Here is a 10,600-nt window from a genome sequence, read left to right as displayed (position 1 = left end):
TTAGGCTTGTTTATATAGGTAGAATTGGGATTAATACATAGCGAGAGCCTGTTAATTTCAAGTCTATGATTAGTATCGATTCGAGAGAGCATGCTAATCTAATTAACTCTTTTATTGATTTTTAATATTGATTATCATCCTAGATTGTTGTTCATTGGTGAGCCTATGCCCTAGACCTTTTATTAATTGAATTTCTCCTTGTTTTATTATCGTCGTAGTTTTAATATACAAACCAAACCCATTTTCTTGTTTTCCAATAGTCTACACCATATATTTAGTAATAGAAAGAACGCATGTTTTCCTGTGGATACGATCCCTACTTTCCTTTCTATCTTGTTAGTGGATTTAGGTTTATCTTTGATTAGGTGATACGACTTTACACTAGTGGAAAAAACCCCTGTTGTAGCCCCCTTGTTGAGGGGGGCATATATAAGCGAGCCACAATAACCACTTAGTTAACGCGGGTCAAATGTTTAACTAACAGGTTGGGGCGGGCTTTTGTGGTATTCGCTTCTATAGAGCCAGTTGAAGGGGGCTTTTATTTGCCCGCCTCAATAGACACCCGTCTAAAGGGGCGGGCTTCCCTTTGTTCGCTTCAACAGGTCTTCACAAAATTTTAAACACTTAAAACACGTACAACGCTATGACCGCCAAACAGATAAGATTTTAGAATCCTTTCAAATCTCTATTCCAACGCATCACCGGCGAGTTCGCACCGCTCCTCACCGCGCGGCTCCACCACCACCACCACCACCACCTTCCTCGCCTCCTCTTCCATAGTACGTAGTTGCCCCCGACCGTCGTCTTTCCTATCTCCGACTTTGTTTCACGCAATCTGTCAAGGTTAGTTTATAATTGATTCTTGTTTTGCTTGGTCTTAAAATTCAGTTTTCCTTCAATTAGTTGAGCATAATGAGTTGATTATGCAGAGAATTTAGGCTAATGTTCCAATATTAGATGAATTTACAAAATAGGGTTTGATATTTGTGGTTTTTCTAGTTCAGTTACAAAATAGGGTTTGATATTTGTGGTTTTTCTAGTTCAATTACAAAATAGGTTTTGATATTTGTGGTTTTTCTAGTTCAAAATAGGTTAGTTTACTAAAGCATTTAGATGCAAGGCCACCTGGTAAGTTTTCGAAGCTTCATCAGTAATTTGTGCTATAGTATTCTGGTCAACCAAAGCGGTGTTTTATTTTACCCCTTTTTCGACACTTTCAAACAGACGTTCTTGTATTACAATAAACTAAATCAAACATCTAGCTGAATTCCCCTTTGGCCCTTACGGAGTAGTAGTTAAGTTAGTTGTCTCTGTAGTCAAGGATCTATTAGAAACAACCATTTCGCAGTAATAAGACATCAGCAAAAAGTGTGTTTCTGCAAGAATTAGTAGGCTGCAGACATCTGACCCATCAGAACAGACTACGCGCGAGACTCATTTGAGGCACTAGAGTAATTGTACAATATGATAGGCTAGAAGGTCAACAAACAAAAACCTATAGATTTGGGTTGTAAACTTGTAACTTGTATTGTTGGTAAGGTTACTGTATATAGGCATTTGCTAACTGATACATATGTGAAACATTTCCAGATATATAAGATGCCAAAAGATAGAAATATAGTGCATCCGTTTACTAAGATTTCAGCTTCCAACAGAAGCTTAATGAATGATCAACACATTTCATTTAGTGGCCTTCTATAGAAACATCCTACTGTCCTAACAAGATGTGCTATAGTTTGTTCATTAGTTACTGCCAGTTTTGGACCTTCGGGAAAAAAATATTGAACCGGGGATAAAAAGGGGAACTTTCATTGCTGAATTATTGATTGAATACTTTGCTTCCATTGGCTGTTGATGAACCTTGCATATTGTTCCTTCCAAAAGCATATTTTTGGGATTAGATAGATAAAACATATTCCTGTTTTGTTTGCGTTTTACTACAAGTGCAACAAGTTCTAGTATTGCCAGGTTCAACGAGTTCTCTTTTTGGTTGAATATTGTGTGTATCCTTTTTCAGCTCACTGTTTAATTTCATTTCTAGGTCCATTATAGTATCTTCCTACATAGCTGTATATCATGAAGCAGAATCTCGAGGAATCTGAAACTTTATATACTTGTGTGCTATTCTAAATACATGTTTTATCTGGTGCAGGCACTTGATAAATCGCAGCTTGGAGCCCTTCTTCGTCAAAGAGGCGAAAAGCTTGATTCACCAGGTCTGTAATCATATACGTTGAGAGTATCTATGATCTGTTATTCATAATTAGCCTTTTTTACACCAAATTTTATTTTGCTTTACATGAAGTGCTTGAAAATGGGGAAAATTGGAGTGTGGGACAACGAAAACTTGTTTCATTGGGCCGTGCTTTGCTTAAGCAGGCAAGAATACTTGTTCTTGATGAAGCCACTGCTTCTGTTGATACAGCGACAGATAATCTTATCCAGACTCTAATAAGGGCAGAGTTCAGGGACTGCACAGTTGTGATGATAGCACACAGAATACCAACAGTTATGGATAGTGATTTTGTGTTGGTCCTCAGTGACGGTAAGTGTGGGGATTCCTTGTTTTTTGTTTTTGGTCTATATTTCTTAATTGTTACCCTTTTTTTTCTTGCAAAACTATCAGGGGATTTCATGATTAGAATGCATGCATTGTCTTTGAATCCCCACCGTATTGGCCTAAGAAGACAAAATCCCATGTACTCCCCTCCCCAAACAGAGGCTTTTGCTTTGATTTTTCCAACCGTCTGCTTCAATGCTCATGATTCGTGAGTGTCGTAGAACTCACGATGCATTTCATGCATTCCCATGTAATTTTTGATTTGTTTCCAAATCAGTGTGCTCAACAAGTCGGCGCCCGCGAGTGTGGCTATTACATTATGAAGTTCATGCATGAAATAGTCACGTTACACCATAACTCTGATGAGCGGTTAGATAATGTTCGTTCTTTTACCATATGTTAGTTGAACTACTAATACTAGTACTTGTACGTAGTAGAATTCTTAATTTACAAGTAGCATTACTTATCATGTTACTTATTTCAGGCTTACACTCCAAGAAATGCGCCTTATACCGATGAGGAAATAGATGTGGTTCGTGAGCAATGGGCTAAGTTTTTTACAACCGAGTATTTATTTACTTAGGTTGTTTAGACACAAAGATGGAAGCGTTTATATCTTCATGGATTTGGTAAAGTTCTTTAATTTTTCCATAATTACAAGTCTGCTGGATTTGCTAATTTATTGCTTTGAATACTAATCTGTTGGTCTTGCTGCTGCTGTGAATACTGATCTGCTGGTCTTGCTACTGAATACTAATATGCTGGTCTTGCTGCTGCTGTTGTGATTTACTGATATGTTGCTAATTTATTGCTTTGAATACTAATCTGCTGGTCTTGCTGCTGCTGTGAATACTAATATGCTGCTGTGAATAATTGACCTTATCATAAATCTATTGATGTGTATGAATATTATGCTACAAGCCGTTTTTGAGTCTGACATGCAAAGGCCATTTAATACAAGTTGTGTTCAGGAAATTCCAAATGTTTGAACTCTGAAATCAATATATAGGATAGGTGAAGAACTGAGAGCAATGAAGAGATTGATGAGAATGTTTTTTCTAACCCATTTTATCTGAAAGAAACTCCCCTTGTTCTGGATTGAGAATGTGTAAAGCCCTAGCTTTACTCTCTCCTGCAGACACAAGAACCACGGTAGCAACACCCAAATACAAGGCTAAACAACGAGACCAAGAACAAAACAAATAGGAGAAGGGGAATTCGGTTGATTGGCTCTTTAACTCAGATCAGAACTGTGCAGTTCTGTGCACTGATCTGCGTGCCTCAACTTTGAACAAAACAAATAGGAGAAGGGGAATTCGATTGATTAGGTGACAAGTCTCTTTAACTCTCTATAATTTTTTGAATAACTTTCTCTTTCCTCTCCACCTCTACTTATACTACTTGGCTGTTTACAACCATTAATAACTGCTACAATTCTGCTTGTCAGGTAGTGCCGTAGTGGTAACGGTCTTTAGAATTTCACTTTTGCTCAGTTGAATTCCAATTAGTTCAGTTTAACTTAACACTAATATAGTCCATTTTTCGATAAGTTCAGGTTGGCCTCAGCTGATCTTAAGATATACTGTCGGTGATCTATGCCCACGTATTGTGGTGCTAACTATAGCAGATTGGTAAACTATGGCAACAAATCAAGGAAAAAAATATTATCATTTTGTGTGCTAACTGTTTCCTTCGTACTTGCTTGGTCCGTCATTGTGTTGAATTGTTTTATCTGTTTGAATTTGCAAAATTGTAGAAATCAAATTATGTGGCAGCCTCCTCCTGTTTTCTTTCTTTTTTCTAATTTATTTCTTTATTGAGGTGGTTAAAACATCACAGTTTTTGTTGTTTTTACAGCTTGTTTTGAGTACTGGAAGCGGTGTTAATGGTTTCACTCTAGATCCATCTCCTTGGAGAGTATATTTTAACTCATCCAGACATCAAGGTAAGGACACTTCCTGATTAGAACTAGCTAGAACAGATTGTTGTTACAGTGAGGAATCTATTCACTTAGCTCGTTATTGTCTTTAACTTTAGCAATTTCACAGCACAGTCAGTCCAAGGAAGTATGAGAAACTTCGGGTTTCATATATATCATCATCAAATTTTGGTTGATAGATTATCTGTTAGTCACTTTAAGTTTTCTGAATGTACGAACCAGAACCGCTCATTTCCTTTCCTAATTTTCTTTCTTTGGAATCACTTATTGAACTCTCTCTCTAAAGTCAGCTTTAAAACATAGTAACAAGTACACCAGGAAACAATATTTATGCTTCCAAAAAGTAAGCATATGCTGAATATGTTCGTCCTATGTCTTCTGTAAGCTTCTTCCACTTTCTTTAAATTGATTAGCCCCTTCTCTTGACCTGCACCACCTGTAAACAAGAGTGGCAGGTTTTCGGCTCTAATTGCATATGATCTAAAATGACATTTAAGGCTCATAGGATCGTTATAGGTCATATTTAGGCTAAAATGACATTTCCGCTCCCAACTTTGAACTAAAGAAGCTAAGGACTCATTTGATTCTTATTACATGACTAATATGCATAGTTTTAACTTTCTAAAACTCATTCGACTCTACGTATGACATTTAAGGCTCATAGGATCGTTATAGGTCATATTTAGGCTAAAATGACATTTCCGCTCCCAACTTTGAACTAAAGAACCTAAGGACTCATTTGATTCTTATTACATGACTAATATGCATAGTTTTAACTTTCTAAAACTCATTCGAATCTACGTATGCACATTTAAGGCTCATTGGGTCGTTATAGGTCATATTTAGGCTAAACTGACATTTCCGCTCCCAACTTTGAACTAAAGAACCTAAGGACTCATTTGATTCTTATTACATGATTAATATGCATATTTTTACCTTTCTAAAACTCATTCTAATCTACGTATGCACATTTAAGGCTCATTGGGTCGTTATAGGTCATATTCAGAGCTAAAATGACATTTCCGCACCCAACTTTGAACTAAAGAACCTAAGGACTCGTTTGATTCTTATTACATGACTAATATGCATACTTTTAACTTTCTAAAACTCATTCGAATATATTTATGCACATTTAAGGCTCATTAGGTCGTTATAGGTCATGTTTAGAGCTAAAATGACATTTCCGCTCTCAAATTTGAACTAAAGAACCTAAGGACTTATTTGATTCTTATTACAAGATTAATATGCATATTTTTAACTTTATAAAACTCATTCCAATCTACATATGCACATTCTAAGGCTCATTGAGTCGTTATAGGTCATATTCAGAGCTAAAATGACATTTCCGCACCCAACTTTGAACTAAAGAACCTAAGGACTCGTTTGATTCTTATTACATGACTAATATGCATACTTTTAACTTTCTAAAACTCATTCGAATATATTTATGCACATTTAAGGCTCATTAGGTCGTTATAGGTCATGTTTAGAGCTAAAATGACATTTCCGCTCTCAAATTTGAACTAAAGAACCTAAGGACTTATTTGATTCTTATTACAAGATTAATATGCATATTTTTAACTTTATAAAACTCATTCCAATCTACATATGCACATTCTAAGGCTCATTGAGTCGTTATAGGTCATATTTAGAGCTAAAATGACATTTCCGCTCCCAACCTTGAACTAAAGAACCTAAGGACTCATTTGATTCTTATTACATTATTAATATGCATATTTTTAACTTTCTAAAACTCATTCGAATCTATTTATGCACATTTAAGGCTCATTGGGTTGTTATAGGTCATGTTTAGAGCTAAAATGACATTTCCGCTCTCAACTTTGAACAAAAGAACCTAAGGACTTATTTAGTTCTTATTTCATGATTATTATGCATATTTTTAACTTTATAAAACTCATTCCAATCTACGTATGCACATTTTAAGGCTCATTGAGTCGTTATAGGTCATATTTAGAGCTAAACTGACATTTCCGCTCCCAACTTTGAAGTAAAAAACCTAAGGATTCATTTAATTCTTATTAACTGATTAGTATGCATATTTTTACCTTTCTAAAACTCATTCCAATCTATGTATGACATTGAAGGCTCATTGGGTCGTTATAGGTCATATTTAGAGCTAAAATGACATTTCCGCTCCCAACTTTGAACTAAAGAACCTAAGGACTCATTTGATTCTTATTACATGACTAATATGCATATTTTTAACTAGCTAAAACTCATTCGAATCTATTTATGCACATTTAAGGCTCATTATGTCGTTATAGGTCATGTTTAGAGCTAAAATGACATTTCCGCTATCAACTTTGAACTACAGAACCTAACGACTCATTTGATTCTTATTACATGATTAATATGCATTAGATCTGTCTAAATTAGAGCTGTTCCACCAACTAATTAATCATGGTTTGACAGGCATCAGCTTTCGTGGACACTTGAATGCTCACAGAGCAATTAGAAGTACATGTTTAGCTGCATGGTTTTCAACAACTTAATTATCTCTATAGTCTGCAACTATATGTTTTTATGCTTCAGTGGAATGTAAAGATAATATCGTGAGTGTAAACTTTGGTACTCATGTATATTTTCCTTCCATCTTGCAGGGATCGAGTCGATTGGAAGAAATTCAACACTGCCTTAATTAAGGTTTATAATGCATGATCTAAAGGGAGCTAAGTGGCCGGATTAGAGAAATTTGTTAGACTAGCTCTCTAGCCTTTTGTCTTTATTTGTTAATATTAGTTGTAATTTGTTAGACTAGCTAGGTGTTTAAAATTGCAAACGTACGTACTATACGCTTGGGTTACTATAAATGAAGTTAATGTAATGATTTATTTATTAAAAATAAGCAGATTCATACCTTTGCTATTCTGGTATTGATTGGTGTACAGGTTTCAATACTCAATGGAGTATATATCTAGATTTAGGTATTGCTACCTATTTTATATTTTAAAAGAATTTGGAAAAAAAAATTAATGTTGTTGAAGGGGGCTTTTAATGTACGCCTCAACAACATATGAATTATGGTGCCAAGAATACAGGTCTGTTGTGGGGGGCTTTTAAGAAGTGAGCCTCAACAGAGGTGTCTGTTGAGGCGGGCTTTTGAAATGCCCCCCACAACAGGTCCTTTTTTTCCCCTTTGGTTTAGGGCTGTTGAGGCTCACTTTTGAAAGCCCGCCTCAACAGAGTGCCTGTTGAGGCGAACAAAGCCCGCCTCAACAGCTCAGTGAGCTGTTGAAGCCCCGTCTGTCGAAGCGGGCAATGTTCGCCTCAATAAGCCCAAAATGCCCCCCTCAACAGGTAGTTTTTCCACTAGTGTTAGCCTGTCAAATTTTTGCGTCGTTGCCGGGGAACTGATTTAATTTATCGGTTATTAATTGTTTGTTCTAGATTATTGTTTGTTACTTCTCAAGGAACCCCCGTTCCTTGAGATTGGATCTCACACTCGTTTCTAGTTTCTTTGTCTATGCCTAGGTCCGTAGGTATTAGTAATCTTACTCCGTTTGATCCTGAAACTGAAAGGACCTTTCGTAGGCGAAGAAACTTTATCGTACAGTGTGGGAATTACTCTGATTCTGATCATATTGTTGGGGATATTTTTAGTACAGATACAGATACAATTTCAGAGATGGGTGACGAATCAGTTGAGCCAAGGCTTACGGACTACTCTAAGCCAAGTCTGTCTGTGCTACCTAAGGCAATCATGCCTAGTATTGTTGATGAAAGCTTTAAATTCGAGCCTGCTTTGATAATTACGATCAAAAGACATTAATTTGGTGGGGAAAAGGGTGAAGACCCTAATCTTCATATTCATTCATTTGTTCAGTAGTGTTCTACCATTAAGCAGAAGAATGTAACTCCAGAGAAAACCATGGAAATGCTTTTCCTGTTTTCTCTAAGCGGAAAACCAAAGCTATGGATTAATGGGTTAATCGAGCAGCAATGAAAATTACAGACTGGGAATCTTTGGCTCTTGCTTTCTATGTGAAGTACTTCCCACCTGAGAAGACAACCCGTTTGAGGAGCCTAATTATTTCTATCACACAACTGGTAGATGAGAGTTTATTTGAGGTAGGGGAGAGGTTTAAGGAACTACAGAGAAAGTGTCTGCACCATGGTCTACAACCTTGGTTCTTGGTTCAATAGTTTTATAATGGTATGGGTAATGATTAGTTTTAGGCTCATTTTGGATTCTGCTGAAAGTGGGAGGTCTATGCAACTTCCTGTATCTAGAGCTATGGAGGTGATCGAGGAGATGGCCATTCACAATGCCCAGTACGGGAATCCTAGAGGCCTATCTAACAAGGGTGGTAAGTATGAGCTAAATTCCATAGAACAACTAACTGCCCATTTGACTGCTTTACATTACAAGTTTAATAATATGCAAGCAACAACTTCTCAATCTGCTCAACCTGTTAGTGTAGCTGTAATGAATTCCTAATCCGTGAATGTATGTGATAGTTGTGGGATGCAGGGTCATTATGCACAAGAGTGTAGAAACTCGATTGAGCAATGTAACGCATTTCAGGCCTACAAGTAGAATAATCCGTATTCCAATTCCTACAGTGAGGGGTACAAAAATAACCCCCTAATATCTTACAAGAGTATGAATATTCAGAACCCACATCAGGTTCAACATCCCCAACCTCCACAATAACCATATCCACTAAGAAATAACTACAATCAACAATCTACTGGACCACCTGGGTTCTCTAGAAAACAGACACAACCTCCACAACCACAGCCTCAACCCACATAGTATGATCCTATGCTAGTGGAAATGCAGAACATGATGATGCAGATGCACAAGTATCTGAATGAAAAGGATACCAAAATTGATGCTCTTGCCGCTCATAATAAGAACATTGGTACTCAGTTAGCACAGATGGCTACTAGTCTTGCAGGGAGACCCCGAGGACAACTTCCCTCACAGCCTGAGAACAGAGAGAATGCTAATGCTATTACCTTGCGGAGTGGGAATGGGTATGAAGGCCCTTCTATGCCTGTTGGGGTTGAATCTAGGGTGTCTTATAGTGGTCTGGTTGATAAAGAAGCTGAGAAGGTAGTTATGGAGGAGGTACAAGCTGAAAAGGTAGTCTGTGAGAAAGAGGTTACAACTGAGGTAAATAAGGGAGCCGGTATTCAAATACCACCTATTGCACTTCCCTTCCCAAACCGGCAACTGTGAGGGGGTCGAAAAAGCACGAGGCTAATGCATGACCTCGTCCCTCGTGGGCGTGACGTTGTCAGATCAAGTGTAGTTAGATTTCCTGTGAGTTTACACCCAATCGACTAGTAATATAGGAGTCGACATTCAGTTTTTAACGACAATGAGAAAAACTGACAAAACCCGGTTATCGTGACATAAAGGGAGTGCAATTATGTTCGACCACGACGGCCATAGGTTCCCTTGTGATCCCTGGTGTGGGGATCGCTGAACGTACACCCGCAGCGCAGAGATTGAGAGTTCGGGGGACTGTAACTACCGAGAGGAGTGCTCATTGATAACTCCAGAGGCAGGTTATCCTTACTAGCTCAGCATAAATAATTGAAGGGACATGCGTTTAAACTATTAAACTATTCTGAATTAATTTTAGCAATATGCAACACATAATACTAAGTCGATCGTGATTATCTTATTTAGATTGATTTAAGGTACCTAGCATGATAATTCAATTGTCCAGGGTATTATCTTATTAAGCGTGATAGATCAATCAAGTTAATAGTTTGACAATTTTAAAAAAGGGTGATGAAAGCGATTAAATCATATGAGGGACACATTACAACGCACCCTTGAGAGGTGCGTCACGGTTCTCAGAAAACTAACCACTTGGCTTTGCTATTTCTCCTTTTATTTAACGAATCTCGGGTTTCTAAGCAGTGTTCCAGTATTTTGGCTTAATTCATCAGCTACAAGGGATAGGATGCGTTCTGTTCAACTTTTAGGTCGATTGCGACAGAACGCCGAATCAATTTCGCAGCGTGAGGCTAGGCTTAAGGCTAGAGTCAATACTCAGGTTACGGAATTATGTGTTCACGTCGTTTTTTAGGCTGTATTTATAGGGAAAGAGTTTGTGGAAAGA

At 37.4% G+C, this 10,600-nt stretch overlaps 1 long non-coding RNA gene across 3 annotated transcripts; it reads left to right on the top strand.

The window, feature by feature from the left end:
• The first annotated feature begins 751 nt into the window (after window positions 1-751).
• Window positions 752-7,385, top strand: LOC110785955 (uncharacterized). Of its 3 annotated transcripts, none has more exons than XR_008930490.1 (6): window positions 752-843; window positions 2,153-2,216; window positions 2,306-2,545; window positions 3,045-3,189; window positions 4,418-4,505; window positions 7,121-7,385. It is a non-coding gene; the product is annotated as an uncharacterized lncRNA (long non-coding RNA). The 3 variants fall into 3 exon arrangements; XR_008930489.1 differs by lacking the exon at window positions 752-843 and adding an exon at window positions 2,838-2,939 and having other exon boundaries at window positions 1,331-2,216; XR_008930488.1 differs by lacking the exon at window positions 752-843 and having other exon boundaries at window positions 1,331-2,216.
• Window positions 7,386-10,600: the final 3,215 nt, after the last annotated feature.

The sequence above is a fragment of the Spinacia oleracea genome, chromosome 3, assembly GCF_020520425.1.
Source record: "Spinacia oleracea cultivar Varoflay chromosome 3, BTI_SOV_V1, whole genome shotgun sequence".
NCBI lineage: Eukaryota > Viridiplantae > Streptophyta > Magnoliopsida > Caryophyllales > Amaranthaceae > Spinacia > Spinacia oleracea.
The sequence above is the reverse complement of the archived record's forward strand: the minus strand, read 5'-3'. Positions and strand labels throughout refer to the sequence as shown.